The sequence below is a fragment of the Etheostoma cragini genome, chromosome 10 (genome assembly GCF_013103735.1).
Source record: "Etheostoma cragini isolate CJK2018 chromosome 10, CSU_Ecrag_1.0, whole genome shotgun sequence".
NCBI lineage: Eukaryota > Metazoa > Chordata > Actinopteri > Perciformes > Percidae > Etheostoma > Etheostoma cragini.
In genome coordinates, this window is record NC_048416.1 from 9,410,397 (window position 1) to 9,437,866 (window position 27,470).

Here is a 27,470-nt window from a genome sequence, read left to right on the forward strand (position 1 = left end):
TTCTCCGTAAGACATTCAGGATCACCCAGTCCTGAGAGGGAGCTGTCGTCTCAGATCAGACATTACACCAAATCTGACTGACATTACATTTCATTTGTTATCCAAAATGTACGTTTATTTCCATGGCAGTGTGCACCATGGCAATGCAAATACTGTTGGGCATTTTGCAAAGGTTCGTACTTGCCACTCAGGGGGTGGCTGTAGCTCTGATGTGACAACACAATCCCAAGGTCCATGTTATCAAATCAGAGATTATATTTAAATGTCAGCAAAAACTCTAAAAACAAAAACTAAAATTACCACTGATTCATGACCTTTTAATTGAAAGATATTACTACCATATGTCTCTCTTCTGCTTCTCTGCTACTCCAAATGTTCTTTAATTTTAATTAAATTGTTTACAAAAGTTTTGTTGAAACAGAAAAGTCATAAATTGCACAATTCTTGACTCGCAAAACACTGAAGAGATAGTTAAAGTTCCGATTTTTAAGGACAGCTACACGGCTGCTCACCGACAGAGAGGAGTGTGAGGATAGCTCTCTGTTCCTCCACTGCTGGAAATGCATAACCTGTGACTGTATTAGAGGATATTATTTTGTGCCGTGTAGACAATTTGTGCTGGCATAAATACAGACTCCCACAAATGCATGCTCATCATTGGCAAGTGGACTTAGCTAGTTTGGAATTATGCTGAAGACACTCATAGGACCCAGGAGAGGCATGCTGCTGATGAGCTGTGTAATGAACCCACATCATGGATGCTTCTGCCCGCCTGTTAGGGGAGTGTTTGGCTGGGATGTAGTGGTTGGCCAGACGGGGGTGACAGGTGCCATGTCTTCCAGGTAACAAGATAAATTAAACAAAAAACAAAAAAAAACATGGAATGTGTGTGTGTGTGTGTGTGTGTGTGTGTGTGTGTGTGTGTGTGTGTGTGTCTTGGCTGGACCAACCTGCACATGTCAACTCTCCTCATTTCCAAAAGGGTGGGAAGAGGCGGCTGCCTGTCAAGTCGTCACAAAAGCAGTGTCAGAAATCAGATTCAAGAGCAGGTTAATTGCCAAAATACTTATATTGGTATTTGTTGCACAACAGTCAAAGTAAACATTGTAATAGAAAAAAAATCAGGTACAGTGTGCAGTGTACAGTGTTCTAATGAAAACCTGGTATCAATTGAAAAAGCTTGAGACCTTGCTTTGCAAAAGGAGGTCATCCGTTGTCAATTAAAACAGAAATGTGCTATCATCCTAAGCAGCCGATAGCTGAAGAACTAAAGAGGCGAAAACCTAGAAATAAGGAATCAAACTAGTTTTCCACGGTTGAGCATTCTGTGCAGAATACAATTTAGCCAGGTATTATTTGCTAATGCTAATCATTTAGCTAACATTTCAATCAGTAGAGATGCCATTTGGAGTTAAAAATCTTTTATGGACGTTCACAATGAAATGGTCAATTTGGAAAGTCTTTGGCAATTAAACCCCATCAAACATCATCATATTACCATTGTGACATCATCGTGTCAACCCCCCCTCCTCGCTGGAGACTAGACACTCGTGAAGTATTCTGGCTAGTCCGCAGATCATTGTAGAATGGGGAAAACCGTGCTCTGTTTTATTGGCATTTCTCTAAACCAATCAGAATTGTCTTGGGCGGTGCTAAGCGACGGATGGAGCAACGGTGCCACTGCAATATAAGCCTCGGGAAGGAACTTGTTTTGGTGTACTTTTAAAAGATTTTAGGTTGTGTAACAGAAAACTCAGACTGGACAGATGAAATGGAACTGGTAATTGATGTATTTTTTTAAACAAGGACAATGCACAAAACATTTGTTATGCAAGATAATTTGTCTTGGGCCAGGTTATAGCAACACATGTTAATTTGCACCTGTAATCCTGGGCGGCAATTCAAAAAATAACAATAACAATTTTTTAACAGGACTTTGGATCACATGGTGTGCATTGTAATTCAAAAGAAGCAGTTTAGCAAAAACAGGGGGGGCCATCAGCCCACTCACTCTCCCCAGCACACACACTCAAACAGAAGCAGCAGCTTAGGCACACTGGAGTACAATCTAACTTTAGACACCTATTCATACACAGATACACACATACAAACAGACACACACTAGTAGATAGTCTAGCTAGATGTCTGGATTTACCCTGCGGAGATCTGAGGAGCAGTTGACCATAGTCCTCAGAAATCCACCGGAGGTTAGAACGCCAACACAGAAAAAGAAGAAGGTAAGTGGACATCTGGCCAAAAAGAGTCAAATCCAGCGTATTTTCCGGGAGCAACGGAACAATCCCGGAAGTGGAACTTTGCGGATAAACAGTCACTCTTTGATCAAACAGTGCAAGAGTTCATCATAGTGAAACAGTTTTATCTGTTTCGTCATCATGCGTTGCAGCCACAGATCAAACGAAAAAAAAAGACATGTTGTGTTGTTTCCTACCTCGGAATCAAGACATGGATCCAAATACATTCAGTTACTTTCCTCTGGTGGTTATCGAAAAGCATTCCAAGAAATGTCACAAACCAGAAAATCAACAGTATTGGTTTGGTTTGAACAGTTTTCCTGATGAGTGACGTCTCGTGGTTGTGCGAATAACCACCGACTTCCTTGACCTTAAGAGATGGCACTTCCAAAAATATTATTTTGTGCCAATTATAATGGAAGTTTTAGAAAGCAATCACAAAATGATCTGTGTTGAACACAAACACACTTCAGTTAACAAAGACTAGTTAGGTTAAGGACAGTTTTGGGTAAATTATTTATTGGATGGTACTTTTATTTAGGCCTTAACAGAATGGTTTTCAAAGAGGAACTTTAGCACGGGGCACATGCAGGATGATGCTCAGAGGCCATCTTCAATCTCTTGTCTACAATCTCTGGTTTGAGGGGGAGGGGGCAGAAGAATGAGTGGAGGAAGAGATCTCTGAACCAGACGGGTAGAGAACATTGCCCGTAGCGTTGTGGATGTAATAGGGGAAGGCAGTGATGCATTTCCGCCAGGCTAGTCTGGTCACCAGGGAGCTTCTGTCTCCAGCGTTCGCCATTCGCTCTCAACAGGCAGAAACTTCTTCTCCTTCTCGCCTTTGCTTCAGTTTTCCAGTTTTTCTCCTCTGCCTTAACTCTGCCCGAGGTAAATATAACCGCAGCCTCTTGAGAGTGGGTGGGTGTTCGTTTTCAGCTCGATGGGGAGGTAGCGGCGTGTGTGTTTGTGTGTGTGTGCTTTTTCTCCCACCCTACTGCAGAGGGCCATCTCTTTTCAAGCTAAATCAGCTCGCTCGCTGTGAGCCTGTCTCTGCTGGGCATCTGCTAATGCCTGCTCTGTTACATCCAAGCCTATACTTGGCTAGAAAAAAGCACACACAAGAATACAGCCTGGTTTATGTGTTTGTGGGTGGCAGGGAAGACACCTTTGAAGTCCTGCGAAGCTGCCCTGAGAGGCGTAGTTGAATGCCGCTCGGAGGTAAAAAGAAAAAGAAAAAAGAAAAGTGGATTAACACACAAAGCTGTCAGAGGCCAAAACAAGCTGGCCTGTTGGTTTGATGTCCTCCGGGGAGGCTGGGTATGCACTGGCGCATTACCACGTGTGTTCACAGGAGGCGGTGGAAGCGTTTATCAGGTTAAACGGTCAGGCGAGCCTTCAGTTTGTTTTGGCCTGTACTTCACTGTAGCTGTGGTTCATTAGGGAGATTGAACTGCGTGTCAGGGACCCAGGGGACTCTGTTAATTACACCGTTCGGACGCGCTGATGGGCCCAGGCAGTCTGCTTTAACACAGCGGGAGGTTCCACGGACCTTCGCGTGCGTCCGTCCTGATGGCTGTAAACACACGACACGCCACAGGAAAACAAGCTCATTTGAAGTTTGTGTCTGAAATCCTGTCATCGAGTTCAAATTACCGTACAGTGATACAGGACAAAATGCAGCAATAGATACATTAATCAGTGACTTATTCAGTTATTCAAAGGAAACAGTTTCTATCAATGCATCTCCAGTTGCATAATAAAGAAAGAAGTTTAGGATATGTTGTGCTATTAACACAATTAATGATACTTCGTCTTGAATTGTTGATTTGTAATCTTCTAAGCTGTTGTTTCAACAGAAAAGGTAATAGTATAAGAAGTTCTTTAATGCAAATTAGTATTAGCCTAAACTGAGACACTGTGTGAGTGGGTGGGTCCCACTTTTTTGGGGTTTATGCATGTTAAGTTCTTAACACTTGCTTTCCTGGATTTTCTTGTTGCTTCCTATTATATTTTGTTAGTTTCAACGTTTTCTTGTTCATGGTTAATTGATTTAATCTTTAGTATGCATGAGTTAAATGTGAGATTTATTGGTCATAAATTACACATATTATCTTGTTTCCTTCAGGAGCTGAACAGGCTGCATTTATGCTCTTGTGGATTTATGATGTTGTGACTTGAGCTGGGTATTGGTCAAAAATATTCAAATACCGGTACCGATACTAGTACCATGATTTTGATTCCAGTACAATACTTATTTTTTAATACCAATTTCATAAAACAAAAAGAAGCTACAACATCACATATTACAAAAAAAATATTTACATACATTTTCCAGCTACTTTTACGTATAAGTCTCTGTATAACGTAAGGGTTTTCCCGTCTACTCCTTAGGTATTGAAATTGGGTATTTGATGACGAGGCATTTTTCAATACTAGATCATTTAGAGGCAATTTGATCAATGCCTAAAATAAAAAACTGGTACCCAGTATTGCATAGAATTAAATAGGTTATTGTACTAAATACATGTGAGGTGTAAAAATCAGTTACATCAGTAGTGTTAATACAACAGAAAAAGGGCCTATGGTGTCAGTAGCTATAGGTTGTTGAAACGGGTGACGTCCCTTATGTTCTAAAACCAGCCTCTGGAGACTTGACCAGCTGACTTCTCTATTAGCTGTTGAAACAGGAAACGTCTCTTACGTTCTAGAACCAGCCTCTGGAGACTCCACCAGCTGACTTCTCTATTGGGTGTAGGAACAGGTGACGTCACTTACGTTCTAAATCCAGCCTCTGGAGCCTCCACCTGCTGCATTGGCTGTTGGAACAAATGACAGCCCTTACGTTCTAAAACCAGCCTCGGGAGACTTGACCAGCTGACTTTTCTATTAGCTGTTGAAACAGGAGACGTCTCTCACGATCTAAAACCAGCCTCTGGAGACTCCACCAGCTGACTTCTCGATTGGCTTTTGGAACAGGTGACGTCCCTCATGTTCTAAAACCAGCCTCCGGTGACTTGACCAGCTGATTTCTCTATTGGCTGTTGAAACAGGAGATGTCTCTTACGTTCTAAAACCAGTTCTGGAGGCTTCTTTCTTTCCTTGACATGTTCTAAAACAGTTTTGTCTGTTTGCAAATATTTGTTTTTAAAAGGGCTAAAGACACCCTGTGTCTTTTTGTTTCCTTAGTTAAGCCAAGTGAACCTTTAAGTTAGTTTCTTTTTTGCATTTGTTACTAATGTAATCTGTTTGTTTTTTTAACAAACTTTTACAAAGTTTCCACCACCTTCCATCTTCCCAGACCCTCTGGCCAGGCTTCCCCGTATGTTAGAACCTAGACAAATAAAGCCAATTCTATCTGCAGGGCTTAATACTACTAGGTAAATGAAAAGCAAAAATATATTTTCTTTTCTTTATGGAAATTGGTAAACTGATCCTTTAAATAGTGGTGACAGGTTTGCCGTGGGGTTTCAGTAGACTGTGCCCCACTGCCTAGTCACATTTTCATCCAACCATACTTTTCAGATAGTCTGTAGGTACACATGTTGCTTCTGGGACTTGTCACAGCAGGTCTTTCAAAATAACTTTGGAAAAGGGAACTGTTTTAATAGGCGTTAAAACAGTTAGTGGCACATTTCCAAAGCTGCAAACAGTAAAAATCACATCAAGATAATTCAAGATTGCTCATTTGTGTAGAATCACCCTCAATTCATTACATGTAAATACTTTTTTCTTTTTAAGTTAACACTTTTATGAAAAGCTCAAATAGCCAGATGCAGTAACAAATGATGACCACTAGCATGATTATATTAGTAATCAAACCTTGTCACACATAAAGACACACACACACACAGCCTTGCACTCATCATCCCGCTGTTTTTATTCCCCCCAGCATATGTATGGTCAATAATATTTAAATTCTAATCCATGTCATCTTGATTTACATTGTGTTGTTTTTCATTCATTCTTTTTACATCTGGCTTTGAGCCGGCACGTTTCTCTAAATACTGTGTTTTTCTCATCTCGCTCACGCTAATTAGTATTTGTACAGTAACCCTATAACCGTTAACTATGTTTTCAGTTCTTTCCATTTTTTTTCTAGTGAAATCCAAAAGAGTTCTAATTTCTCTGGATAATATCAGTGTTGTTTCTTTGTTTGGTCCAAGGTGCTCTCGATTTAGTTACAAGTATTACCTGAAAATCCACGGCTGGCTGGATGATGGCGTAGTCAAAGGGTTTGACATTTAATCAATATGGCAACTTATAAATTAAGCCTGACTTAACAACTCCAACGCTGTTGCTCCGACTTACAATTACAAGTCAGTGCTGGCAGGTAATTAAACGGTGCAAAGCTGTGATTCCTCCAAAAATACACCACTAGACCCCCTTCCAAAAGACGACATGCACATGATTTTGCGCCGTGATCAGCAGTCAATATTCAAATGATCGCTGTAAATAGACGGCTAAATTAGAAATCAAAACCTGAAGACACAATTTGTTGTAATGACAAGCTCCTTCAAAAGACCACAGCGTGCCTGCCTTCCCCTTGCTTTTTGACAGCCTTTCTTCACATCTCAGGCTCCTGACAGGGCTTTGAACGCTCCTTGTCACCTCAAATCTGTCTGCCATCGCTATTTTCTACCCCCCTCCCCGCATGCTTCGTTTTAGAAAAGACACTGTTAATATAACATTTCATCGTTTCCTGGTTGATCAGGTGGCGTCCCAAAACTGAGGACTCTTAGCCACGTGTGTTTTTTTGTTCCCTTCCGTCGTCATCGCATCTGATACAGATTCCGTTGACATTACTGATCGTCGGTGCAACGCTGAGACGCTAATTCCTGTTGATGGCCTTTTCCTCTCAGCTTCAATGTAACCTGATTATGCCAATCAGAGTGTCTAACGAGTGGAGGACGTAAACTGTTGGCAGCTTGCACGCCCCCGTTGCAAAAGCAAACTTTTCCCCACCCCCGCTGTACCAGAAAGCAGATAAAGATATGTTGACTTCTTGGAGCTGAAGGGAGATTCACTGTGGTGCACCATTAACCTTATGATGCTGAGCTATTTTTTTTATTTTTATTTTTACAAAATCTTACCTAAAATGTCATAGTGTAGAGTTATTAAGGATAGCTCCATAGCTGTAAGGCTAAAAATACACAATCTAAGACTTAAAGTTAAATAACAAAATCATGACTTTCACATCAGTGTTATTAAAACCCCTTGTAACGCAATTTAATTTGGAGAAAGTATGTCTTCTTTGTGGAATTGCTATAATACTATTCCAGCCATTCGGCAACAGGTGCTGTCAATTAATGGTACTGGGGGGGTTGGGAGCATTTGAACGTGCTGGCGACCAGTTGTTAAACACACACACACTCAATTTTAATAATACTATTACTACTAATAATAATACTTGTGTGCACTCTACCTCTCATTACCCTTTTATATGAAACGTAAAATGGATTGATAAAATATGATTTACAAATTTATTGACACATCGGCAAGGTTCTTCAACTGTACCAGAATGTGGGTAGGTCTAGGCTGGTTACAATTATTAAAATTGCATATTTGGTTTAAACGTAATTGTGGCATCTTTGTTTCACCGCAATTGATTGGAATCATAAGCTAAGGTACTACAGGGAATGACTGTTTATGAAAAGCTCAATTAGCCAGAGCTGTAACAAATGATGACCACTAGCATGATTATATTAGTAATCAAACCATGTCTCTCTCACACACACACACACACACACACACACACACACACACACACACACACACACACACACAGCCACTTGCAGTCATTATCCCGCTGTTTTTAATTCCCCCAGCATATGTGTGGTCAATTATATTTAAATTCTAATCCAGCTGATTTTCAGCATGTCATCTTGATTTACATTGTGTAGTTTACATTGTGATGATAATTGACAGTTTCATGTTCATTTAAGAAAGCTATACAAAAAAGAGGCATGGTTTGGACAATGTTGTTCAGCAAAAATTGGAATGGCTCTAGTTGGGCCTAGCCCATCCAAGAGCAATCATTCTTAATAGGTTCTGAAACAGATATGTTAACCTAAAAATGTCATGACAAGCCTATAAATGTAGCCTGTACTACTGGATGCACCACAGTGTCATCATACCAGCCTATAGGCTACATTTGCCAAAGGACAGGCAAGTAAACGTAAAGAAAGACAATGAAGCTACATGACAACACCACAACTAAAACAGAGGCATGAAAATACGGGGTTAATTCCATCTAAAGAGCCTGCTGTCAATCTCCCAGTCGAATCACATTGTGTTCCATTGACTTTCCCTTTACGTAGTAACAGCTAATTGTTGTGCATCTCTCTCTCTCTCTCCTTTTCTCTTTCTCTCTCTCTTTCTCTCTCACAATTTCAATTTCATGTTTCTTTACTGGCAGGACAAAAAGATACAGTACATCTGTGTTACTAAAGCATAAGAACAAATATATATAAACAACCACAAGGAGTAAATACATTTGATATAATAATAGGGTAAACAGGATTCTTATGATATGATTGTAGATACTAAACAAATTATTTGCATGTGCCTCAAGAAAAAAAAAATTTGAAAAATTAAAATGATAACATTTCAAATTCTCTATTAAGCTTTGTATTGTGGCATGCTCTCTCTCTCGCTCTCGCACTCAGAGACACAGCTGATCTAAATTCAAACAGATGTAAATCGTAAAAGCAATGGTAAAATAAAAATGAAAAAAATGAGCTGTGTGACATTGTACAATTTTAATCAAATATAGAATCTAAAACCTTAAACATATATGCTTATTTACAGATCACTGTCTCTCTTTCTCTGAGGGGCTGAAGGGCTGAATGAACAGCCACGCAGCACTAACTAATTCTTTATACAGTGTATGGTCGTTACTGCTTGGAACTTGTTAAAGAGAAACTGGCAGGGGCAGGGCTCTGAAATCTGATTGTCCCTTCCTGATGCCCCACACACCCCTCCTCCAATCCCCTGGATCAAAGTACTGTCTCTTGGCTGCCTGTTCTGCCAATGGTCCCAGCCCTTGTCCCATCCATCCGTCTTCATCCGCTTATCCGGTATTGGGTCGCGGGGGCAGCAGCTCCAGTAGGGGGCCCCAAACTCCCTTTCGCGAGCCACATCAACCAGCTCCAACTGGGGGATCCTGAGGCGTTCCCAGGCCAGGTTGGAGATATAATCTCTCCACCTAGTCCTGGGTCTTCCCCGAGGCCTCCTCCCAGATGGACGTGCCTGGAACACCTCCCTAGGGAGGCGCCCAGGAGGCATCCTCACCAGATGCCCGAACCACCTCAACTGGCTCCTTTCAACCTGAAGGAGCAGCGGCTCTAATCCGAGCTCCTCTCGGATGACTGAGCTTCTCACCCTATCTCTAAGGGAGACACCAGCCACCCTCCTGGGGAAACCCATTTTGGCCGCTTGTACCCTGGATCTCGTTCTTTCGGTCATGACCCAGCCTTCATGACCATAGGTGAGGGTAGGAACAAAAATTGCCCGGTAGATCAAAAGCTTTGCCTTCTGGCTCAGCTCTCTTTTTGTCACAACGGTGCGATAAACGGGATGTAATACCGCACCGGCTGCTCCGATCCTCCGACCAATCTCACGCTCCATGGTCCCCTTACTCGGGAACAAGACCCCAAGGTACTTAAACTCCTTCACTTGGGGTAAGGACTCACTCCCTACCCGAAGAAAGCACTCCATCGGTTTCCTGCTGAGAACCATGGCCTCAGAGAGGCATTTAGAGGTGCTGATCCTCATCCCAGCCGCTTCACACTCGGCTGCGAACCGATTCAGTGAGTGCTGAAGGTCACAGACCGATGACGCCATCAGGACCACATCATCTGCGAAAAGCAGCGATGAGATATCGAGCCCACCGAACTGCAACCCCTCCCCGCCCCCGACTACGCCTCGATATCCTGTCCATAAATATTACAAACAGGATTGGTGACAAAGCGCAGCCCTGGCGGAGGCCAACCCTCAACTGGAACGAGTCCGACTTGTTCCATGACCACTTAATTGCCTCCATGATGATTATCCAAAACTGTGATACAATGGTGGAACCTGCACTGGAACTGTTTTTTTTGTTTTTTTCAGTGGCAGACGGAGCCTATAGGAAATGTGTAGTGGTTTTCACAGTGAAAATGAATGAGTGTAGCAGAATTACATTGTGTTGTTCTATAAAATCAATTATTTAGGCCTACTATATTTCAAAGCAGATTTTCTATGCTGTTTTCTGATAAAATGTCACCATGCCCCCCCCCCCCCTGAATTTTTATTGATCCCCCCCCCCTGTGCCACCCTACTTAAAAAAAAAAACTGGAAATGCCCCTGGAAACTGGTACAGGAGTGGGTTGAAAATGATGGCTTAAGTTGAGCTGAATTCTCTTCCTCGTGCTCCTCACATTGTCTTTTTGTGACAAACTGTTTTCTTTCGCCATAAACGTGTGATAGGATCCTGTCCCTGTGTGCATTGCATGGGGGGTACACCAAGTGAAAGCGGAGGGGCTGCTCGTAATCTGGCATTAGTGAAATGCACTGCCATTCAATAAATAAATCGGACCTACCATCATCATACTGGGTGGCTGAATGGCCCACCCAAGCCCACCCACAGCTACACTGCTGGCACCAGCTGCCGTTGCACACGGCTGTGGCTATTTAGCGCTCAGTACCACTAATTCACTTTTAACTATAAAGCATCACCATAGTATCAAATAATATCTTAATCGTTGTTTTTAAACATCAGAAAGATAACCAATGATTAACTTGTTGAGCTCATATTAAAACAGACTTTACAAAGTGCTTCATGATTCAGGACCAAACGTAGAGAGTACTGAACCAGGGAACTGATGGCTCACATGTGAATACATACAATCATCGCTCATATAGAGTCAAAAATGAATTATATAAATGCAGCTTTGAAAATTCCACAGAACGCTGTGTAGTGTGCAAAAGTTAATCGACACAACCAAGGAAATTGGCAAAAAACCTTGACAAATGTAAGTCTGTCTTACTATAAGGCTACATCTCTCATGTTACAATCCATTATCAACTTTTCATGAACTCGCCATCTGTAGAAAACTGAGTTTGTGCTTGAGCTACAGCATGAGTGAGCTACTCACATTCTCATCACATACATTTATATTTTATTCTTAAATATGTAATATCTATGTTTTATAATTTATAACACTTGTATATTTATAATTCATGTTTAGATTCTTTTGTAAATAGCTGTTTACATTTGAATTGGTCTATGCATGATTTTTGATCTTGCATATCATTTATACATCTGTCCCCGTTTTCCTCACTGGGTTTAAAACTGTGAGATCTCTTGTGTGTTGAAGTTCAATTCAATTTATTTATAGTATCAAATCATAACAGGAGTTATCTCGAGACACTTTACAGACAGAGTAGTCTAGACCACACTCTATAATTTACAAAGCCCCAACAATTCTAGTAATTCCCCCAAGAGCAAGCGTGTCCGTGGTGAGGAAAAACTTCCTTTTAGGAAGAAACCTGGGACAGACCCAGGTTCTTGGTAGGCGGAGTCAGACGGTGCCTGTTGTGGGGTGTGATGAGATGAGATAAGATTATTTGTTTATTAGTCCCCAATGGGGAAATACTGCACTACATTCTGTGTACACACTTTTTGTTAGTACTCACACACAGGCCTGAAATACACACACATGCTCAGGACCTATACATGCACTATATATGGAGAGATGTCAGAGTGAGTGGGCCTGGGCCAGCTGAACCAGCACCCTGAGCGGTCGGGGGGGGGGGTGCCTTGCTCAAGGGCACCTGGCAGTGCCTAGGAGGTAAATTGGCATCTCTCCAGCCACCAATCCACGCTTCCAACTTTTTGGGTCCATACGGGGATTTGAACCAGTGACCCTCCGGTTCCCAACCCAACTCCCTATGGACTGAGCTACTGCCACCCCCAAATGATGGTTGCAAATGTGATGCACAGTAGCAATAATCGTCACAGTAAAGATAATGGAACTGTGACTACAAATGGTAGTTGTAATAGTAGTTGTTTATGTCATAGCAGGGCCCCACAGGGGCAAAGGTGGACGCAGCAGGACATCGCAGGGAGTGAAGCAGGACCACGGCGACAGCTGCAACCAAGATCTTGTTGCCATCCTAATCCAAAGAAATATGGTGGGCATAGCTAGATGTGGTGACATGCTTTTGTTCTTCTAAAAAACTTTGAGCTTTCAATTGAAAGTTTATTTACACTCGGCGTCACTCTTTGACCCTTGCGGTCTGGACGTGTACGTTTAACTGACATGCAGATCGAGAATGAGACAGTTAGGTTTAGGAAAAGATAGTGGGTGGGGTTACAAAATGTAGGTTTCAATAACACGTGAGATATGAACCAACCAAACAACCACCTTCCTATTTTGGTCTTTTGATACTAATCTAGCATTGTCTCTCTTAATATTAGGTCATCTTACAGCTGCTGCTCGGCCCGGTGCGTTCAATACAGATGCTAAAGAGGGATTTTTTGCGTTGCTATCTGACGCTGAGAGCCGCTGACCAAGTGTCAGTATTTTACGAGTTAGTGAGAACGAATTGCTTTGGAAACAATGCAAGTACAGGGATGATTCATCTTGCACTATTGGGTTCAAATAAGAAGTCCATACAAGGAAGTCAATGGAATACAATGTTTCCATAAAATGGCCTGTCCTATCATATCAAACTGCTTTCCTCTCAATAATTGACTGTAACCATATATTTTGTTTGATGTATTAGGTTAGCCCCATAAATGAGCAGTTTCAACAGGAAATACAAGACATAAAGAAGCAATGGTTCCATTTCATTGGACCTGTAAAGGTGGTAGAGCCCATTGAAGTTCAACAAAAAAAGGATTTTCCAATTCTTGAAAAGAGAACCAGGCACTGCAGAAGTAAAAGCCCACCTCCCAAAAAGTCCATCTGACAAAATTGTTTGTCACTATTATCATATTTTCTATATGATCCATATTACCATTACAATGTCAATTACTATGCCCGTTTCCTAAACGGCCAATTGTGGTGGAGATTTGATAAGTTAGTATCTACATTGGGGCCGGGTTGGATCAGTGGTAGAGCAGGCGCACATGCACAGAGTTTTATGCCTTGACGCAGACATCCAGGGTTTGAAAATGACCTGTGATGATTTCCTGTATCTCTTCCCCTTCTCTTACCTAACTGTCCTGGCAAAAACAGAAAAAAGACCAAAAAAGCCCAAAAAATAATCTTTCAAATTCCTTCCTGAGGCTCTTTGCAGATGCACCGTTGCTCTGTGTGGAGCTTAGCATCACCCAAAACAATTGTGATTGGTTAAAAAGAAATGCCAATAAACCCGAGCCGGTTTTTCTCCTATCCCGTAATGCTCTGTGGACTAGCTCAACATTCCTCCGCAACGGTACAGAGGAAGATCTGGCAAAAGCGAGACTAACATCATTCAGACCAACCCTGACCTCCTGAGAGGTGTTGTGTTAATAAAAGGTTCATGGTTAATTGTATTGTTATTCTACAACACAGGGTTGAATAACAAAAATGCAACTTGGACTTGGTGTACGGACGATGAGTGGAGGAGTCTAACAGCCAGAGGCAAGGAGCTGCTCTTTAGTGGTCCAACAGTAGATACTTCTGTATCGTCTGCCAGACGGCAGCAGGGTGAACAGGCTGTAGCTGGGTGGGTGTTGTCTTTTAATATCCTTTGGGCTCTGCGCAGGAACCTCACAGATATCACTGATGCTTGGAAAATGTGTTAAATTTACTTAGAAGTATCATGTTCATGACTTCCAAACACAACCACACAAGTTCCATTTACAGACATTAATGCTTTCCACTTTTAATTAATGTCAACCAAACTCTTTGCTAACATCAATTAACACATAGGAGGGAGATATTGCATGCATATATATGCATGTAAATGAAGCTCATACAGACATACTGTATGTGACAATACAAGCCTGAACAAATCTTAAAGGAAATGTTTCTACTTAACTGTGATGTGGCTTCATTAATTAGGCTACACGTTTATGCCACGGTGCCTCATACTATTTGTCTGTTTAGTTCTGCGCAGTTTCAAAGGATTTTTTCAGTGTATATATTAGTGCATCAACTTGGGTTCCATCTTGATAAGAATCATGATGTCTGAATGAACAAAGACATCTTGTACTTTTTATACCGTTTGCATACATTCAAAAATATACTCTAGTTCATGCTTGAATATCTGCTACTTTCAACTCAAGTCTAAAATGTGTCCTCACAATATCATGGATTTGGATGAAGCATGTACGGCTACAAGTTGTTCCTACAGTGTATGTGCTTTCTGTCATGCGCGTTTTCTGTCTAGACCTCCAGCTAACAGTCGTATTGACGCACAGTTGCTCCACTTATAAACTTCTCATCTTTCCATGTGCGCGTTACTCCGCTGCTTTACAGCTCACTCCTAATTTTCATCTCAATTCACACTCGGCAGTGTGTAAGCCTGACTTCCAAGTGCAGCTCTTGCTGTGTGCAATTAGACAGGAAAACATATGGATCGGCAGAGAAAAGACAATTAATGGAGGACAGGATGAAAAACTAAGAGAGCGGTTTAACGCAAGAGAGTGTGACTTTTTTTCCTTGAAATATCAGCTCCTTATCGTTTTGATGCTACACTGACTTGTGAAAGAGATAATGGTGCAGCTATCATTCCCACTACTTGCTCAGAACGCCTCTTCTCACACAATGTAACTTTGGTGAGCAAGTACAATCTCGCGGGAGAAGCGCATAGCGCTTTACAGAACTACCACTTGTTTTAATGAAACTAGATCATATGGAGGAAATGTTTTCTGCTTTTCCCCTCTGATGTCATTGCCTCAACTCTGTGATTTACAAAGTTTCCTGATGGACAGGAAGCTTTTGTTGTTGCTTAAGTGGTAAATGCTCAGGCTGACTGCTAACTGTTGCTAACCCTGTTAGCCATGCCGCCGGGACCGGATGCTTGGAGCACTGGGGGAGTGTTGCTACTAAGGGCGTAACTTTGGGTTCAACATGGGGGGGGGGAATTGAGAGACAAAAATTGTCATCAAAATCTTCTTTTACTTTGTTCAGGTGAATGTTTCTTCAATGATGTGTGCCTCTGTGTCAATATATGGTGTAAATGTCAGTTTTTTATGTAAAAGAAATTATAATAGGTTTTTGGAGTAAGTTTCCCGGGCCAGTTTTGGTTATTAGTTGGGTTGTAACCGTCCCCCTTGTAAATTACACCTTGTTGTGTTGTTCCAGATCTGGAGCGGCCTTTTTGGACTTCTTGGCCGATGGGTTAATTTCTGTAAAAGAAAAGGCTGAAAGACATAGTCTAAGATGGCCATGTTGCTGTTTGACTAGTAAGTAGGCCTAACTTCATGTATTTTGTTGTTGCACTTGGCTGTGTTAGCAACGTTGTAGGCTTGCTAGTTTTTGATCATAATGTTCAGCTGTCCACATTTCTGACAGCAGTGTAGACACTGTTGTGGCACTAAATTGCAAAAAAATACCAATGTTCGACAATGTTGCTTTATAAGGAAAGAAAAGTATGTGCTGTTAAATAATAAGAAGCTGTTTGTTAGGCAGGACAGAGGGGAGTGATCAGCAAGTGGACCTTGGTTAATCAAACATTAAACCTCTGTGAGGGTATTCTAATGTTCACCATCAACATGCCAAGACGCTAAACATAGCCTACACAGCTTACAAAACGTCGTTTTTGGTCATAAAGCATAGTATTGGGCAAAGGGAAAGTTGGACCCGATGATGCCGCTAAAATGTCACAGGGTCTCCAAGAAATAGAGTTTCTTGACCAAAATGTGTGGTAATAGATCCAATAATTGTCATGACAGTTCACTGTAGATGAAATAGTCAACCTCATGTGGATGTGTGTGTGTACAGTGTACTGTAAGGGAAGAGAGCGAGCCACCCTGGAAGCCCGGGACTATTATACCTGTATCATTTTTATATCCGACTAAGGCCCCGCACACACACACACACACACACACACACACACAGGAAAAATCACAAATACTCGTCTACACTGCACGTCTGTGAGTGGGCTAACCTTATTAATTGCTAACATCAGGTCTTAAGGCATATGCATTTTTTTGTAATTACATACGTGATTATTGGTTTGGACTATGTATGTCTTTTGATTATTGGATTTGGATTGATTTATATTTTAAAAAGTAATACATTGAAAAAAGATACAATTATATTTTTGATCGCAATTATTTCTGAGATTATTTCTGAATTGTGCAGCAACACTTGGAATTTTTAAAGCTCTAGCTAGTTGTGTTGAGGAATTAGAACACCTTGAGTTCTGCTACCCAACATAAAATCTGACACCCCCTTCCAGAAAAAAACATATGCTCACACTCTAAAACCTAACATGACAGAAGCTCTCACCTTCTTCTGTCTACTCTGCTTCATATGTTACCAAAATACCTGCCAGCCATGCACACTGAAGCATTACAAATTACAACCCTGAACAGTTGCTCAGTACTGTGTGCCCAAGTTAAGCTTTAAGAAATGGAGATGGTGACAGACTAATACATGTTTTGTTTTTTTACATGTGGCTAAGTGCGCTTGCTGCTGTGACCTCTCAGTATTAAGAACCCGTAGACTTGACTCAGACTAACTTGCCTTGGCTGCTGCTGATGCCAGCTCTTGTACAACTCCCTGCCGTCCACACTTCCTTAATATGCCAAACTGCAGCCCGCACGCCAACAACTACCAAACAGAAAGCTTGTGGGGTTCCTGCTCGCCAGATTTGTTCATGTACTAGAGTCAGCCTCGGTGCTTGTTAACCCGTTTAACTCGAGGCTGCCAACTCTCAAACAATTGACTGGTTTCATCTGCTCACGCGTTACACCGTCATCTTCTCACATAGAGAAAATCTCATTCACAACTGAGAAGTTTTCCTTATCTATAACTGGATACTAGATCCGCACAATTTGAGAAAAATATGCCATATGCAACTATGTTGAATATAGCAATAAGGATATAAGGTACGATAAATAAACAACTGACAGATATGGAACTTGTGTGGAAATAACATAATTCATATGATGGATTTTATTTTAAAATGCAAGAAGCGCCGCTGCTATAATAATCAATAATAAATAATCAAATAAATCTAATTCCTAAAAAAACAGACAAGTACAGTAGTAAGGGTCACATGAAGCTTTGCTAACCATCGTCTTCATTTTCTGAGATCACTAGATGGCGCTCTTTGCCTTTCTGAGAATATAGTTCCCAGTTATTATGCGGTTAAATTATGGCTGTGTCTCATGTGACCTTGTTGTTTGTACACCCTGAATATACAAATCACAACATGTAAAGACAAACATGTTGATGGTATTTTGTCACTAATTGGGAGCATTAAGCTAGTTGGAGGCGGTTACCTGCAGCATCTGTGCTAGGCTAAGCTATGCTGGGGGCGTCAGACAGAGTTACAGCACGCACGTGGATGAGAAGGGTATGTATTAAACTTTTTATGTGATTAATCTGTATAAGTTGAGCTATGATGTCTGGAGGTTGGCAATTATGCGTTCCCCGCGTCCCGTTGTTTCTATGGGGCTGTACAGAAGCTTGCGTCTGACGTCAGTGGGTAGCTGCGACATGTGGAGCCAGATGTTCTGCCACGCCATGAATCTGGACAACGCCCCCATCAAAGCCGTGGTCAGGGTGAAGATGGCGGTCATAGCTTTCCTAATCTCCGTGGCTAGCTCCGGAGGAAGAGCTCCCGGAGCGGTAGCCATGGCGGAGGCTAGCAAAGCTATGTTCTTTGTGCCGCCAGGCCCTGGGCCGCACACTTATACACACACCTTATCCGAGGGAAAAAAACGTCCAAATAAACCCTCCTCCTAGCGGGTCCAGGGTGTCAACGGAGTCCCGTCTGTCTGCCCAGCTGCCATCCCCTTCCCTGCTAACCTGGCAAACCAGATAAGCGCCCCCCCCCCCCCCCCCCCCCCGCCTGTTAAGCTCTTTAGATGGCAGGCGTGTGCAGAACTGGCAAGAGGGGTTGGGGGTAAGAGCCAGGCTGGGGTTAGTGCCGCCGAGGCGGGTCTCACAGCGGGAAGGGAGGTCCATCCGCAGGATGTAGCCGGTCCGGCAGGAGGGGCAGAACTCAAGATTGTCTTCATAATGCTAGCTTGAAGAAAAAATGGGAGCTGAGCAACGGGTCTACTCTGTCTATAAACAGTATCGGCAGACGTAGTTGAGGCCCGTGCTGGATGCAAGGGCGGGAAAGAAAATCTTCACGACTGTGCACGCGCAAAAGGATAAACCCAAAAGCATAGCCCTAAGAGGGCGAAGCCTATAAGAAGTAGAACATACTGTACATATTGTACAATAACATGTAGGGCTGCCTAAAGACTGGGGGCAGGGATAGCACAATTGTTAAAGCAGGTGTCCATTTATAGAGGTTTACTTCTCGACGCAGCAGCCGCGGGCTCAACTCGACCTACACCACTTTGCTCCACGTCATTCCCTCCTCTCTTTCCCCTTTCATGTCTTCATCTGTCTTGTCAAAAAAAGGCCGAAAATGCCTTAAAAAAAAGTCATTGTTGGCATAACTTCATAAATCATATTAATTTTAAAACATACAAATGGCACAGTGACTCCTTAGGATGAACTGTATCTGTGGTTTGCTATCCTAGTGGCTACCTTGCCGATAGGCCAGTAAGCCTGTCCTCAGTGAGGATTTATGTTTGCTTATAGCAACTTAGATTCATTTTGAGACTTTTTAATAATTGAAAACAATTTCTAAAATTAACAATAATTTGGAGGCCCCTCTGCATTGACTCTGGAGACCCTCTAGGCATCCTGGATGCCCTGTTGAAGACCCCTGACCTAGACACAAAAAACATAGAAAAACAGGGTCCAGGTTAAAAAAAAAAACATACCCTTTATGTTACACTTTAAGTTTCTCCTTTCAGGCAGAGAGAGCAGCAAACTCAAAATGCCTTTTTACCAGTTCTGTTCTAACCTTTGAACAGAAAGAAGACAAGGATAAATAATAAATACAAGGCTGGAGTAAATATAAGTTAAGATGAACGGTATATCAAAATAAAGGTAGCTAAGATTGACCTGAAATGGTTTGTGTGTCCTGTTGTGAACTGCAATTAAGCGTTCCAGTCATGTGACTGTGAGGACGTCGCTTTAGGCCTGCCCTCTCGACGTGCCGCTAGTTCACTTTCACATCGTGTCACAGCGTGCGTGAGCGAGCGGCGGTACACGGAGGATGAAAGAGGACCTGACTCTAATTGAATGTGGTTAACACTAACTGGAAACAAAACAGCATGTAATAAATGTCCATTTCAAAGCCGAGCTCACATGACAGAATGGGGCCAATGAATTAGACATACAGTAGAGATGGGCTGTCTGCTGAGCGCCAACAAGCAGCCATTAAATGCTGCTCTTCACAGGAAGTTTATGGAAATGTGTTTCATGTATAAGGTCAAAATTAAGTGACTTTTTAATATGTGGCTCAAAATGGGGAGATCACTTGCAATACATTGCTACTGTGGAAAGAGTTTTGGTTTAATAAGGGATATATTTACAGATGTCAATTGGACTGTTGACTAGAATTTAACTGTGTTGTACAAATACTCAAACGTACAAATGTACAAATAAACGTATTTACTCTTCAGCCTATGGTTACAGTTTGTGACGGAGGATAGAAACTAGGTCATACGTCACTGTATGAGCAATAACACCAGTATCATTTGGCTTTGGGTTATTTGTAAAATAGTATCTGGAGCTTCAACAATTGGGCAATCAGTTGAAATTTAGTCAACATCAATGTGATTAATTATTTATAGTCACGATTGCCGTCTATCAAGCAAAAATTATACACTCTAGTTGCAACTTTAATATAAGGATGTTTTCTAATTTCTGTATCATTGCACACTGAGAATCTTGGGATTTTTAAAGCGTGGGTTGGACAAATTAAGACATCTGAAAATGTCAACTTGTGATGATTTGACACTTAAATTACTAAAGTATTAATGGAGTTATCAAAAAACGTAGTCAAAAGATAATTGAATATTGAGTGTTAATAGACATGTAGCTCAGTGTAAATTCTTTCAGGAAGACCTAACTTTTAATCAATGCTCCTAAATTAAGTCAGCTGTTATCCAAATAATGGTACATTTTATCATGCTGTGTATAAATACTCTCATCTCTGCAACTAGTCACTCCTGATTGAAAAGTTCCTCAGCGTAAATCCTTTCAGGAAGAACTCACTCTTGATCAACTCTCTACCTAAATGGAATCAGCTGTTGGAGGCGTTCACCTTCCTGCTTTACCAATCAGAATCAAACACAAATTGCAAGGGCCAATCACAGAGTCGCAACCCTGCTTTAAATCAGTCTGTCCCTCTATATGAACTGTTAGTATAACGATGGAGTCTAATCACCAAAGACTTATTTTATCATGCTGTACAATAAAGTTTTTTCGTATCTGCAACCATGTCTTTCCTGATTGAAATAGTATTAATGTAAAATATGTTGATGCCTTTGTGATACATTACTTTAGGTTCTTTGTTGTATTTAGACACGCATATTAATATCTCACTTTTATTATGCAGAGTATGGCACAACTGAGAGCTCAGCGTACTGCAACAGACGATTGCTGCATATGACTTAAATGAGTTTCTGTTTACAGAGTTGCATTGTGACATCACATATAGAGTGGGGCTGCACGATTATGGCCAAAATGATAATCACGATTATTTTGATCAAAATATTGATCCCGATTATTCTCACAATTATTTGTTGATTTTAACCAAAACAAATCTTATCGTCACATAGGCTATTTATAACTGCGAGAGGGAGTGTGCTGGACGCTACTCACCGGGAGACGGCTGACTCGTTATGAACCGGTCCAGCACGGGTCGAATGGCGGATACACACGTCGTGTGTATGATACGTCTGCATCGTCACTGCGCTGCATTTTCATGAACTATGATATTCTGGCCATGGGTCACATCTCTGGCCCAGGTCCAGCAGCTCCGTCTCACACGCTGTTACTCTACCAACTGAAGTTAGTTGCATTCAATAACTTCTTCTGTGTTCTTCGCCGTGGCCGCCGCGATAGCAGAGTTACCATGGAAACACTGGTACAAATACAGGTTTGCCCCTCATATTTAACAAGATACAGCTGTGTTAATAAAAAAATGTAAACTGTAGAAGAGTGGACTGGCGGCCGGTGTGTGGCCGGGCGCGAAGAGTTATAGGAGAGAGAGTAGAGGAGATATCCCACACAGGCACGGCTTTGCAGACGAAATGGCTCATGTAACGCAAGATTAAACCATATCCATATAATCAGCATTGCAGTGGAGCAGAAAGTAACAACGGTGCTTTTCAGGTGTTGCACTAATCCGCCCAAGTAGCACTGCTTTGGCTTCTGAGAATATAGTTTGTAAACCGTTAGAAGATGGCTGTGTCTCATGTGACCTTGTTATGTTTTACACACTGTGACTATACAAATCATGTAGATAAGAACATGTTGGCGTTATTTTGTCACTCTTTGGAGCAAAAGGCTAGTTGGAGCCATTTACCTCCAGCATCTGTGGTAAGCTAGGCTAGCAGTGGGTGCACCAGACAGAGGTACGACACACACGGAGATGAGAAGGATATGTATGAACTTTTCTAACTCTGAGGGATACGGTGAATAAGCTAAAATTCAGATAATTCGGCATGTTCCTTTCAGTTCTGACTGAACGGTAGAGAATCCAAGCCATTTAGCTTCCATCTAACCCGATTTTACCCATTCATTTATCAAATAAAATGAACTAGTGCAGCATCTAATTTAGTGAGCCAGCCATCATGGTCTTCTGAATCACACATGAGTAGATTAACAGAAGGGAGTTATAGAGTTTTGGGGCATTTTTAGGCACTAACAAAACCCTCTATATGACATGTACTGGCATGCAGCTCTTTTAATATTACCATATTGTCTAATAACTGAACAACAAGAGCGACCATCTTTTTGGTGGCGTTCTGGTAAAACTCCATTGCAGATTCTTTTTTATTCTGACATATTTTATTTCTTAATTCACCCCAGATTATGCAACTCACAGAAGCACATTGTAATTTCGGAGGAATATACTTGTACAGTAGTATCGTCTGCAGGCTGCGGCGCTCCAGTTTATTATGATTTTAACCACAAAAACCCGGCGAGCTAAGAGATCAAGCGAGAGCTCAACAGAGAGCGAGTGAAGACATAGCTAGAGGGAGGCAGAGAAAGCGATGGCAGGCAGTGTGAGGGAACAGCTGCCAAGGGGAGAAGCGGAGTGGAGGAGGAAGAGAGCGAGAGAATGGAGGAGAAGCTGGGGACCTGACACATCTGGTTAAGGTAAAAATGAAAAAGCAGAACGGGGAGGGAGCAGATCTAAAGTAAAACCCCCTGACTCCTTCTTAAATAGAGCATGAAGACCGCACGCCGCTTAGTGGGACCAGCCTGTTGCCGGCAAACCGGGCCGAGATTGCATAGTTTATGGCTGAGGCATGATGGGTAAGGATTAAAGATGGCTGCCCTGAGGGCATACAGCAATACCATTACTCTTGATGGATTCTGTCTTCGCTCACATATTCTTTGCAGACGTCAGAGGGGCCCACAAGGCTTGACTAATGCATGGCATGATGATGGGATCAGGAGAGGCAGGGGAGGGATGCCTCACCAAACCTCCCGTTCCCTTCTCGATTTTCTCATCTCATCCCGTCACTGCTCTACTCTGCACAGCGCACAGCCTCACTTACATTCACCGGAGTTAAAGAGTGTTGGCATGGATTAGAACTCCGACACTTAAAAGTCTGACGGTGTGCTTTATGGCAAGAAAGCAAGTCGGAATCACAATCAGAAATAACAAGCACACTTATATGGAATTAGCCTTGGTGGAATGCTCGTACATGAACAAAAAAACAAACATTTTCAACATATAAAATACACTATAAATACAGAAAACAAATATACATTCAAAATATGAATATGTAACTGTGTCTGTATGAGAGAAAGGGCTGAATGGGATAAGGGCAGATGTGCAAAGAATATGTAGTACATGCACGGGGAAGCTGTTAAGTCCAGGCTGAAGGGTAGGGCAAAGTGAAGTTGAAGGTTTTTACTGCTTTGCTTTTCACAATCATTTTACAAGTATAGCGCAAAGCAAAGAAGAAAGGAAAGAATAGGAACAGGCTAATTCATCATTGCATTTTAGTCACATAATAGAGATAAAACACAAACTACAGGTCAGCACATAATCAAACTATAGTGGTGGGCGGATCGATCCAAATCTTCATTATATTGATACCCACGTTGGTATAGATGTTGATCAATGAGATGAGATCGATACGTTAGTGTAGTTTCAGTGTCTCTCCAGGATGCTCTGCTGTGAAGCTGCTTCTGTCACATCGCCGACCAGGCCCACTTTGCTTGTCCTCCCAGGAGCAAGCAGCCAGGCCCGGTGGCGGCCAGCAACACACACACGGAAACAGCCAACCTGATCTCACTGAATTCCATGAAATGAACACGGCCCCTTAACACAAAATCGTGGGCAGTTTCATGGAATCACCGAAAATTCCGTGATGGGCCCACGGAAGAATTCCGTGAAACAAACACGGCCCCACGGCAAAACAAAACTATTGCACAGACACGCCCGGTGGAAAATCAGGGATCATGCGCTTGTGTCCAAACAGCAGCAGACCGAACCAATCAGCGTCCTGTGATGAGCTACTAAAAAAACTATGGGCGTGGTCTAGTGGTGTATGACTGTCACGACTGCTCATTCAAAACAACAATGACAGACGTGATAGAAAGATGGTACATCCAGTCACGTGCCAGTAAATTTCTTTAAAGTTGCTTGGGGAGTTTGCCCTTTTCCAAACAGTTTCCAATGATTTCTTCTCAGGTGGTTCTGTGTCAATAACCATCTGGCTGTGTGGTGTTGTATTTTGCAGATAAAAAGAAGAAAGGTGCTACTGAGAACCAGACCATCCATACGCTGCGGAGCGGAATATGGTCTGGCTAGTCCACACAGCATTCCTGGATGTGAGAAAAACCTGCTCCTGTTTATTGGCTCTTTTTTTTTTTAAACCAATCAGAATTTTCTTGGGCGTTGCTAAGTACTCCGGACGGAGCCATGGAGATTCTGCAAAATAGCCTCGGGAGGGAACTTGTTTTGGTTGAACATGTGTACATTCAAAAGTTGTTTTAGTCGTGCAACAGAAAACTCAGATTGGAAAGATAGTCTAGCTAGCCGTCTGGATTTAGCCTGCAGAGATCTGAGGACCAGGTAACCATAGTCCTCAGAAATCCACCGGAGTTTGGAACACCAACACAAAGAAAGCGGATGCTAAAGGACATCGGCAAAAACAAATTCCAGCGGAATTTCCTGCAATTCTTTTGCAATTTCTAGCAATCCCAGAAATGGAACAATCAGGAATTGGAGTACAGGAAACTTAACGTTACTGCTCAAACTGAAGGTCCTTTTGGACTGTCTTACAGTCCGAAAGTATTATATAGCGCTTTTCTAGTCTCAACGACTACTCAAAGAACGTTTACACAGTACAGGAACCATTCACCATCCACACACATTTATATACTATGGCCGAGGCTGCCGTACAAAGTGCCACCTGCTCATCAGATAAACATTCACACACATTTACACTCCAAAGGCGCAGCCTCAGGGGCAACTCAGGGTTCAGTGTCTTGCCCAAGGACACTTCAACATGGGACTGCAGGGCCAGGTATCGAACCAACAACCTTCTCATTGGCATGCAACCGCACCACTGAGCCACAACCGGTGAATCATAGAATTGCAATGTCAATAGAAAAAACAAACGACTGTAAATAAGAGCAGAGGCCCATCACCAGCTCTCACGTCCTGAAAAAACAGCTCTGCAAGGTTTTCTTCTTTGGCCTTCAATGCTATGGTTTGTGTGTGTAGTTTTCATGAATATAGTATCTCACAGTTTGTTGCTCTATAACTCCTGGGTATCTACTATATACTGTAGTCCTTGAATTAAAGTTATTTAGGCACTACTCATTATTGATTCTTTCATTCCCAAGTCGATCCTAAGTAACCGCTCTCAATGTATTGTAAATTGTATGTATGTATTGTATGTATATTTTGTGAGCTTCCTCCAGTAAACTTGAAGTCATAGGGATAAGATTTTGATCTAACATTAGATCACGTGTTTATATGCTCTTCTCATAAGTGTCTGAAACCAGGCTGTTCTCTTGAACCATCCGTACAAAAAGCTAATTAAAGTAATGCACTACAATTCCTGAGCAATCCACATATTTGTTTTGGCTGTATTCACCACAGAGACTGCTGCAGTAATCACCGCTGTATAAGAAGAAAATTAGATGCACCCTATTGGCAGCAAACGTAATTTGCAGCTAGGATCAGTCTAGCAACTCTCCATTGGCTGGTCGCAGGCAAATTAAGCTCCGTTTTTGTCACCCATAAAGTCCGCCAAAACAACAAGCAGCTTGTGGGCCCTGTACCTGGCTCACAGACAGGTTTTCTCGGGTAAACTGAACTACAAACTGCCGCTGATTCTGTGTCACCTCACAAAGCTCTGTAGACGGCATCTCGTAACCAGTCAGTGGTCGCCTATTTTTGTAAGCTATCGTACGTATCAGTGTGCATAAATATTCATACAACATTGTTGGAACCTGTTCAATGAGAATGCGTTGCAGAAACAAAGTGCACGAGTCAAGAATAACGGCGCCCTGAGGATTCCCTAGGTCTGCCCAATGATCAATGCTCTTATTTATTAAGTTATTTTATTATTTAGTTATTTATTAAATTTGCTTTCATATATTGTATGAATTGTGAGAGAGTGTATTATTCACACAGGTGAATAATCAACCATGCAGAGTAGCTTCAAAAGGTCTAGGGAGGAGGAATGGCATCATTCTGCGTATCACTGTGACCTTCATTTTCCTCACACACACATTCTGCTCACACACCTCCAAATGAACCAGCTGAGTCACGGTGCCTTTGTTTTTGAATTCAGGTGTGTGGAGCGCTGTTGCAGCCACGGAAGGAGCACTGCAGGCCCTTTAAGGCCCTGAGAGCACGCCTGATATTAAAGTTCTTGCATCTTAAAAAGCTGGGAGAATTTAGTGGAGGACTGTGTAGTTTCATACATAGCCCTGGCATACAAAGCGTCCTGCGGTTAATTGATGCTGCTGAGCCGGAGCCCTGTCCGTCTCCACATTCCCCTTCCAATGGCCGCCGTAATGAAAGACTGTTCTTCGAGACAGGCCTAGGCCCCGCTGTCTATCTGTCTGGCTCGGCTGCGAATGTTGTTTTGCCCAAATTGCTGTCACAATCGTTTAATCTGCTCACCCCAGAGAAAAGAGATACCCGCCTTGACATCTTTTACTGGTCTTCTCTTTGCCTGGCTCCTCTCTCTCTCTCTCTCACTCTCTCTCTTTGCCCTTGCAATGTGCTCTTCAGCAAAGCAGTCTTATCCTCTCTCATCCCCCACTCCTCCACCTCCTCCATCCTTGTTTTCACTCCCTTTCCTGAGTGCACTGTGTAGAATTCCTATTTGTCTCTCTAGTGACACTAATTGGAAAATAGCTCTAGGCTTCCCCTGGGCTGCAACCCCGACAGGCTCTTTGTTGATTAGTGGCAACTTAAGAAAGTTGGACAGGAGACTGGTGACAGAGAGCATTTTCTTATGTCCATCTGTCCCTCCGAGCCCTATTTTGTCCTGACCACTGGACGGACATGGACGGGGGGAAGGGTGTAAGCTGTATTTGAACTCCCAGGGTAGCAACAGTGTTTAATGTGGTCTGAGACTGGCATTGGAGCTTTGATAATGCAACTGGCGTGCTGCAGCATGCAAATTCACTTGCGTGGGCTATTTGGAGTGTATTATGTAAATGGGCAGAAACGACCATGCTTCATTTGTGAAGAAGGGCAAGGGAGTGCGTCTTGCAATGAATGTAGGATCATGTTTTGCCAGACTGTTAGTGATTTAGTATGCTGCTGCAACCACAGGGACATAGTTTGAGGGTATGTAGCGAGATCTGTAAAGCCCAAATTGGACCTCATTGGCAAATATGTTGACAGTTGTTCTCTTTGTAAAAACAGAATAAGAGAAAAACAGAACTCTGCATATGATCAATGAAAAATAACTTGTGTGCAAACCCTGTGGTTTGATCTCGTATATGTTAG

The 27,470-nt window shown here is 42.2% G+C and overlaps 2 long non-coding RNA genes across 2 annotated transcripts; one reads left to right on the forward strand and one right to left on the reverse strand.

Moving 5' to 3' along the window:
• Positions 1–5,240: 5,240 nt before the first annotated feature.
• LOC117951231 lies at positions 5,241–25,709 on the reverse strand. The gene is made up of 4 exons (XR_004658092.1): positions 25,695–25,709; positions 19,530–19,535; positions 9,390–9,398; positions 5,241–5,338 (listed from the first exon to the last, which is right to left on the reverse strand). It is a non-coding gene; the product is annotated as an uncharacterized LOC117951231 (long non-coding RNA).
• On the forward strand, positions 5,769–24,368 carry LOC117951233. The gene is made up of 3 exons (XR_004658094.1): positions 5,769–5,781; positions 9,292–9,296; positions 24,258–24,368. It is a non-coding gene; the product is annotated as an uncharacterized LOC117951233 (long non-coding RNA).
• Positions 25,710–27,470: the final 1,761 nt, after the last annotated feature.